At 40.3% G+C, this 6005-nt stretch overlaps 1 pseudogene; it reads left to right on the forward strand.

Moving 5' to 3' along the window:
- Nucleotides 1-206: 206 nt before the first annotated feature.
- Nucleotides 207-2229, forward strand: LOC149042848 (uncharacterized; annotated as a pseudogene).
- Nucleotides 2230-6005: the final 3776 nt, after the last annotated feature.

The following is a 6005-nucleotide window of genomic DNA, read 5'->3' on the forward strand; positions in this document are numbered from 1 at the left end:
ATGTTCGTACCTGGGAAAGCATAAGAGATCAGCTGAAAATTGTCGCAGGGAAAATGATAGCTAGAGAAGCCGTCCATCACGCAATAACAGATGGCCTTGGTGGTCTGCAATCCTGCGTGGGATTGGGTCAGGTCCCGCGAAATCGACAGCAAGTAAAAGATATTGCGAGGCATAAAGATGTTAGCAAAGGAAGTTACCCTAAAAACATGTCAGGCACAGGAAGAACCTCTGACCCGTGGTATATATTACTATAAGATCAAAGGAAGGGACTCAAATTAAAGACTGCATTTGTTCGTGAAGTCAGAGTTGGAGCTGAACCTTTTTGCGTCGTGGGAACAAACAGACAGCTGGATGATCTGAAGCGATTCTGCTGTAATCCGGTGGAGTGTCGGCCTTTAACCGTGTACCCAACGTTTGATTTTGGTCCATTAAAATGTCACATCGATCTCATACAAGCATCTCATAGTTCTTCGCAAGGAAGGCGGTAAGCACCCAACAATGATTGGCCCAGTGCTTCTACGCGAAAAGAAGACACAATCCACGTATTCGCTCTTGGTGGAACCCTGAAGTCTCTTGAACCAGAATTGAAGAATTTAATGGCTTTCGGGACAGATGACGAAAAGGCTTTAGTGGGGGTTTTGACGAAGCCTTCGAAGAGCTGCTCATCTGCTTTGCGAAATCCACCTCTGCAAAAACATAGACACAAAGCTTGTGTCTATGGACATTACAGGAGAGAGTAAGCAGGGTATAATGGATGATATTTTTGGAAGAAAGATAGGCAGCGTTTTTGAGAGTGGACTGTCAGATGCAGAAAGTGCAGAAGAAATTATTGGCCTGTTTGAAAGTCTGGACGAAGAGTGGTCATCGTCCCTCTCAAATGGAAAAGTCTTCCACTCTTGGTTTGGCTCGAATTAAACGGAAGAATTCATACGCAGTGTTATTAGTCCCGTCCGTCAGAGAGCTGGCCACGGTTGTCCACCAGACAAATTCACAACCAATCGATCTGAACGCACAAACGGTGTCCTTCAGAGCTGCGTAAAGCATGAATGTGGAACTGCCAAAATTGACGAATACACCTTAGTAAAGACCCTCGAGAAATTAGTGAAGAGCCAGGAGCAAGAACTGGAGTTGGCTGTATTGGACAAAGGAGAGTACCAACTTCGTCCAGAGTTCCTCCACCTAGTTGTCACAGGCGACAAATGGGCCAAGATGACAAATGACCAGGAAAAAGAAGCCCTCTCGCGCGTTCACCACATTGGTCTTCAAGAAGATTCTCCTATCAGCGTAGCCTCTGTGAACGAAAAGCTAGTGGAAGGCGAGTCTGCTGTTTTCCAGAAGATTCTTTCTGCTGGGGTAAACTGGATTACTCTAGACGTTCTAAAGCTCATCGTGCACAAAGGAGAAGCATTGTTAAAGGAAGGAAAAGTAACAGAGTTACCGGCAGCCTCAGCATATGACACCTTCATTATTCCCTCAGAATCAAAGCCCACGAAGCCGCATATCATCGTCGTGTATCCTAACGGGAAAGTACAGTGTCAGGACTGCCAAGGGTACTCCGCGTCCTATTTTTGTGCTCATGCTGTCGCTGCGTCATTAAAAAGAGGAACCCTTGAGGCATATTTGAAGTGGCTGGTGGCTAACAAGCGTAAGACTGGTGGGCTTAACTACAGCAAAGCCATCACCTTTGGAATGCCAGCTGGAAGAGGCAGGAAAGGAGGACGACAGCCAAGAGGCAGACGTGGCAAACAAACAACTAGTATGGTGGTCCCACGAAACCCCTTGCCATCCACGCCAAGTATTGGGGCAAATGAATGTGAAAACTACCCGGATGTCCCACAATTACATGAGTTTTTTCCCGCATCGTGCCAGCCAGGTGTTGCCACTCATCAAGCACAGCTGAGTCCATTGTACCCAGCTGTGTATAATCCACCGGGCTTTCCTTTCCATGGAAGACGTTTTCATCATCCACACGCGTCAACATTTCAAGCTCACACACCACAAGCTCGTTTCCAAGCGGCACCCCCTCATCGGTCCTTGTCTATTCCACCAGGACCATTGGCAGCAGCAGGAGCGTGGCACTCTGGATTGTCGCCACATTCTTATTACCTCGTGGCCTTGCCGAAAAATGTGAAAAAATGCTATGGTTCCGGTGACAATTTTTCCGAAAAATTTCCGACCGTCGGGTGGTGCGCACAGCACAGACTTTGCCAACACTTATCACCATCCTAGTCCTGTACATATCATGAAAAAAAAACCCTGTTTTTGACGGCTGTGTACATATCGACCTCATCAACTACCACTCCCTTGACGAAGGCTAGGGGGAAATGCCGAAAGCCTTTGGACTGATTGTGAATATCGTTTAATTCGCAATAATTCTCCAAGCATTGATTTCTTTTATTTACCTTTTCGTTACAGTTCTTTATGTCCACAGAAAACACTGTAGGATTGTACGGTTCATCATTGCATTTACATTGAATGTAAATACAATGATGCATGGCTTGGCCATGGACGGATTATTAATATCGTTAATTCACAATAATTTTTTTATTACCTATCTGTTACTGTTCTTTTTATAATGCTACAAAATATGTATGTAACAGTTCTTCATAGCTACAAAAAACACTGTAAGTTAGTACGATTTAGCAATGTAAATGCAATGATGCATGGCTTGGACAGTTTATTAATATCGTTAATGCACAACAATTTTTTGATTACTCATTTGTTGCTGTTCTTTTTATAAGCTACAAAATGTGTATGTAACAGTTCTTTATAGCTACAAAAGCACAGTAGGGTTGTACGATTTAGCAATGCAAATGCAATGAAACATGGCTTGGACGGATTGTTAGTATCGTCAATTCACAATAATTTTTTTATTACCCAATTTGTTATTGTTCTTTTTATAAAGCTACAAAATATGTATGTAACAGTTCTTTATAGCTACAAAAAATACTGTAGGATTGTACGATTTAGCAATGAAAATGCAATGATGCATGCCTTGAACTATCGTTAATGCACAATAATGTCACAGGCGTTGATTTTTTTTATTTCCTTTTTGTACTGTACTTTTTACAAAGCTACAAAATAGTATGATTAAGTTCTGAAAATGCAATGATCCATCGCTTTTTCAAAGAACATGGACTGCTTGTTGTTATTGAAAGTAATGTTTCACTCATTTAATCCTTTTGTTTACCTTTTTTATAACGTTCTTTATAGCTTGAAAAGTAATGCTCGATTTAGCAGTGAAACTCAATGATTCATCGCTTTTTAAAGGAAATGGAGTGCTTGTTATTGTTGTTGATATCGTAAAATCCTACGCATTTTCCACACTGCGCATTTTCCACGCTCCATATTTTCCACACTCTACATTTTCCACACTCTACATTTTCCACACTCTACATTTTCCACACTCTACATTTTCCACACTCCACATTTTCCACACTCTACATTTTCCACACTCTACATTTTCCACACTCCACATTTTCCACACTCTACATTTTCCACACTCTACATTTTCCACACTCCACATTTTCCACACTCTACATTTTCCACGCTCCATATTTTCCACACTCCACATTTTCCACACTCTACATTTTCCACACTCTACATTTTCCACACTCTACATTTTCCACACTCCACATTTTCCACACTCCACATTTTCCACACTCTACATTTTCCACGCTCCATATTTTCCACACTCCACATTTTCCACACTCCACATTTTCCACACTCTACATTTTCCACACTCCACGTTTTCCACACTCCACGTTTTCCACACTCTGCATTTTTTACACTCCGCACTCCGCACTCGGCGTTTTCCACCTAACCCACAAGAAAAGAGATCACATAACGCTAATCACTTTTCTTACTAAATAAATGTCACACAATTCAGCGAAAAATATCTCGACAGCAAAACGAACAAGAAAAAAAAAACAAAACAAACAAACAATGTACAGTGAGAGGGCTGAGGTAGTTCAGGTATGGAGGAAGGGGTCACATTTCTTTTCCTCTTTCTTAGCAGTATAGACTGATCTGGCCTTTAACTCAACGCATCGGAAAGGATATCAGAGTAAGCTTTTTGTTGTTGACTTGAATGGCGGGTGATGTAATATTTGAAGCTTGCTTTTCGGGGATGACCGTAGATCACCAAGATGAGCTTTTGTTTTTTTAACTCGAAACTATATATTCTATACGAGTGTTAGCTGTGCTTAGTTAAAATCTAACTTATCATGAGAATCTTCAAGCCACGGATCGCTCCATTTCGTTTTCTTTTTGGTAATTTTTATCTCTACTCAGTTCTGCGTTTTCAACTCGACAAAACACGCCCTTTCGACCAATGGCAGCGCGCGTTATATCCGAGCTTTATAAGTATAGGTAATCACATGATTTCGCATATCAAACTCATGGGGTACAAATAGTCTTAACATGAATGTAGTGACCACGCCCACTTCAACACCCCACTCAAATCGACTGTAATTTTCGAATGTTTTACCATCGTGCGGATTCTCTACGGAAAAAGCACTCAATGTACCTCTGAAATATTAAACTATAACATTGTGGCTTTCTATTTTGCTATTTTTCTAACTTGAAGGTAAAGTTTTTCCCTCGTCATTTTTACATTTTCTCCGAGCGGTTGCGTGAAATTAACAAGGCGTTTTTGATCAAAATACGACCGAGCGCAGGGTCTCGGGCGATATCTCTTTTACGCAGGCGCAAATTAAAAATGTACCGCCAGAAGCAGAAAGAGTAACAAATTTCCTTTGTTTTGATATGTAAAGTGTCGAGCAAAAAGCAGATTTACCCTCGTCAAATGGCGTTTCAAAACAGCTGTATCTTCCTCCTTTCGATTTTTTCCTGTTTTGTAACGTGAAAGCAGTAGGAGAGGGATCGGGAAACTCAGAAAGCGCTTCGGGAATTAATCTGCCATCGTTTACTTACAAGATAAACAAGTAAGATTTGTTTTTTGTTGTGAAGTTCGTTGAAGTATGAAGTCTAAATAAATGCCTTTTTAAGCTTGTTTGCTGGATTTTTCGTAAACTACCCTGATTAATTTTTCGTTTCAGCTTACTAATCTATACTATTTCAAAGCAATGTAAAGACGGAGACGAAGAACCAGTCCTTTCAACAATCGTAAACAGAGTTTTTGAGCAATCAGGTATACGAGGTGTAATAATCAATAGCCGCATATCAGAAGTCTTCGGAAAGAAAGTATTCTGTCTTCAGAAAGCTGTCAAGAAAGCTACTAATCGTGGCGGAAGGCAATTAAATGCACTTCTTAGCAAGTTGGAAACGGGCCCTCGGTGTCGATTTAATATCATATCGATCTCAATATCATATAGTTTGTATCTTTCTTCCGTGGATTCGCCTTTCTAACGAGGGATGTATGTTGAGTATTCATTGCAAAATCGCTTTGTTTTTTTTTATTTTCCTCTTTGGCCTGTCCGTCATTTTGAAAATTCGTCACGGAGAGCATGCGCATTACGTGGGGTCAGTGGTTGCGTACACCTGGAATTGAGAAAAACAAATGTTCGTCGCACTGGGGAAAGAGTTTGATATGGTTCAATTTGGAATAAATAAGCACGAGTAAGTTAAAAAATTAACAAATGCCTATTTTTCCAAATTGCACAAGAAAAATCATGTGATTACGTATTAATAATATACATGAAAAAATATGAGATAGCTTATCATAATTATACAGAAGCAAAGCGCGCGCATCAAGTGCGAAAATAATTTATTCAAACCCTGTAAGTGACATTGTGCGTTCGGTCAAAACAACCGCGTACGATCAAAACAATAATATTTTCATATCTTTTAGGCGCAAAAAAGTTCAAAGTCTGGCTAAACAGTTCAAGGAATTGTTTAGTCTGGTTTGTTTCTTCTTGGCACTGAATTAACCCTCTTCTGCATTGAATAACCTGAAAACTGCATTTATCTTAACCAATCAGAACTACGTAATTTTTTCATGTATCTTATAATGAATAAAAATAAAACCTTATATTTAACTAAAT

The sequence above is a fragment of the Pocillopora damicornis genome, chromosome 7 (genome assembly GCF_964200805.1).
Source record: "Pocillopora damicornis chromosome 7, jaPocDami1.2, whole genome shotgun sequence".
Lineage (NCBI taxonomy): Eukaryota > Metazoa > Cnidaria > Anthozoa > Scleractinia > Pocilloporidae > Pocillopora > Pocillopora damicornis.